The sequence below is a fragment of the Eubalaena glacialis genome, chromosome 4 (assembly GCF_028564815.1).
Source record: "Eubalaena glacialis isolate mEubGla1 chromosome 4, mEubGla1.1.hap2.+ XY, whole genome shotgun sequence".
NCBI classification, from domain to species: Eukaryota; Metazoa; Chordata; class Mammalia; order Artiodactyla; family Balaenidae; genus Eubalaena; species Eubalaena glacialis.
Window position 1 is genome coordinate 176,935,868 of NC_083719.1, and position 3,131 is coordinate 176,938,998.

The 3,131-nt window shown below is 49.3% G+C and overlaps 1 pseudogene; it reads left to right on the forward strand.

Moving 5' to 3' along the window:
* The first annotated feature begins 872 nt into the window (after window positions 1-872).
* LOC133090337 (tubulin alpha-1C chain-like) lies at window positions 873-2,325 on the forward strand (annotated as a pseudogene).
* Window positions 2,326-3,131: the final 806 nt, after the last annotated feature.

Below are 3,131 nucleotides of genomic sequence, written 5' to 3' on the forward strand. Positions count from 1 at the left end.
CAAGAGGTATCCCCACAAGAGAATGCAAAGGATGCAGCATTCACAATATCCAGAAGTTTACTCCCAGGAATTCCCTGGTGGTCCAGTGGTTAGGACTCTGCACTCTCACTGCCTAGGGCCTGGGTTCGATCCCTGGTTGGGGAACTAAAATCCCACAAGCTGCATGGTGCAGCCAAAAAAACCCATAAACTTTACTCCCAAAAATAGTCTAAGTAAGTAAAGACCTTCATTGTCCTTCATTGTATACACAGATACAATGAAGGTTGAAATGAAAAAAGCCCATTATGGAATGGGAACCCTTATGAAAAATTTCCGCGAGCTGGCACAGCCAAAGAGACTGCTCAGAATCGGAATCCCAGTCTATTCTACTACACCATATGTGTACCTTCTGGATGGCAGAGACCAAACTCTCAAAACACAGAACAATACACCTAAGATGATCAGGTAGAACATCTTTACATCGCAAAGGCACAAGGAGAGAAATGCAAGCTCCTGTTCCTTTAAGGTCAGAATTTTGAAAAGATGTTTTGTCAGGCCAGCTGTCTCTAACAGCATATGCAAAAACTAATTTTGGAATGAGGCTTAAAAAGAACCCAAGGGGCTTCCCTGGTGGTGCAGTGGTTAAGAATCCACCTGCCAATGCAGGGGACACAGGTTCAAGCCCTGGTCCGGGAAGATTCCACATGCCATGGAGCAACTAAGCCCATGCGCCACAACTACTGAGCCTGTGCTCTAGAGCCCGTGAGCCACAGCTACTGAAGCCCATGTGCCTAGAGCCTGTGCTCCACAACAAGAGAAGCCGACTACTTCTCCCCCGGACCCCTTGGTAGTCTGTCAGTGGGAGAGCTTCGTGGCCGTCCCCTCACCTCCTCCAGCCCCGCAGAACCCTACAAGTCTCAGTCATGCATGAGTGCATCTCCATCCATGTTGGCCAGGCTGGTGTCCAGATCAGCAATGCCTGCTGGGAGCTCCACTGCGTGGAACACGGCATCCAGCCCGATGGCCAGATGCCAAGTGACAAGACTATTGGGGGAGGAGATGACTCCTTCAACACCTTCTTCAGTGAGACAGGCGCTGGCAAGCATGTGCCCAGGGCCGTGTTTGTAGACCTGGAACCCACGGTCATTGATGAAGTTCACACTGGCACCTGCCGCCAGCTCTTCCACCCTGAGCAGCTCGTCACAGGCAAGGAAGATGCTGCCAATAACTATGCCCGAGGTCACTACACCATTGGCAAGGAGATCATTGACCTCGTCTTGGACTGAATTCGGAAACTGGCTGACCAGTGCACAGGTCTTCAGGGCTTCTTGGTTTTCCACAGCTTTGGCGGGGGAACTGATTCCAGGTTCACCTCCCTGCTGATGGAACGTCTCTCTGTCGATTATGGCAAGAAGTCCAAGCTGGAGTTCTCCATTTACCCAGCCCCTCAGGTTTCCACAGCTGTAGTTGAGCCCTACAATTCCATCCTCACCACCCACACCACCCTGGAGCACTCTGATTGCGCCTTCATGGTAGACAATGAGGCCATCTATGACATCTGTCGTAGAAACCTCGATATTGAGCGCCCAACCTACACTAATCTTAACCACCTCATGAGCCAGATTGGGTCCTCCATCACCACTTCCCTGAGGTTTGATGAAGCCCTGAATGTTGATCTGACAGAATTCCAGACCAATCTGGTGCCCTATCCCCGCATCCACTTCCCTCTGGCCACATATGCCCGTTACCTCTGCTGAGAAAGCCTACCGTGAACAGCTTACTGTAGCAGAGATCACCAATGCTTGCTTTGAGCCGGCCAACCAGATGGTGAAATGCGACCCTCGCCATGGTAAATACATGGCTTGCTGCCTGTTGTACCGTGGCGACGTGGTTCCCAAAGATGTCGATGCTGCCATTGCCACCATCAAGACCAAGCATACCATCCAGTTTGTGGACTGGTGCCCCACTGGCTTCAAAGTTGGCATTAATTACCAGCCTCCCACTGCGGTACCTGGTGGGGACCTGGCCAAAGTACAGCGAGCTGTGTGCATGCTGTGTGCACAGCCGTCGCTGAGGCCTGGGCTCGCCTGGACCACAAGTTTGACCTGATGTATGCCAAGCGTGCCTTTGTTCACTGGTACGGGGGTGAGGGCATGGAGGAAGGAGAGTTTTCTGAGGCCCGTGAGGATATGGCTGCCCTTGAGAAAGATTATGAGGAGGTTGGAGCTGATAGTGCTGAGGGGGAAGGGGAGGGTGAAGAATATTAACCTGTCTGCTGTAATTTTACACTCTTGTCTTGGGACTGTCTTACTTGTGTTCTGTGGAGCTGCCCATTGTGGCCCTATCTTGTCAATAAAAGTGATATTTGTTTTCAAAAAAAAAACAAGAGAAGCCACCGCAATGAGAAGCCCGCGCAACACAGCAAAGAGTAGCCCCGGCTCGACACAACTAAAGAAAACCCGCGTGCAGCAACGAAGACCTAATGCAGCCAAAAATAAATAAATAAATAAATAAATTTATTTTAAAAAAAAAAAGAACCCAAGATTTCTATAGTTACCAATTAAGTATTCACCTGCGAGTATACGCTCTCTATGTATCGCACATGAACCTGGCTGGAGTATTAGTTGGAGGCTGGCAATCTGCTGCCTCTTTATTTTGTTTTGAAAAGTTTGTTTCCCATTCCAGGGTCAGTTTGTTGAGATAAAATCGCTAATGATAACTGTGTGATAGGCTGATCTGCTATTTGTGGGCTTAACTCCTCTAAGACGTCACCCTAGAGTCGTTCAGCTCTTTTACATGTCTTGGTCTCTCTCTCTGTCAGTCTAAAACTGCCATGGGCGCTCACAGCACCGGATGGCCAAAACCTTTGTGTGGGTCCCCAGAAGAGCAGGTTTTTAACTAATGAGTGGGCTTCCCTATGGGACCCATGCATGGTATGAGGACTTGCTTCCACCGTTCCCACAAGTTTCTCAGTTGCCTGAGAAAGACTCTGTGGCCGGAAGGAGCTTTGTCCTTTTTTTCTTTGGAGCTGAGAGCTCTCATGTAGTATTTTCACTTTTATTCTGACAAACTCTATTAAAGTAGCCACTTCAAGGGAAAATGACAGGCCAGTCTCCTACCTAATCACCTAGTCCGAAACCACTCAGTGTCTT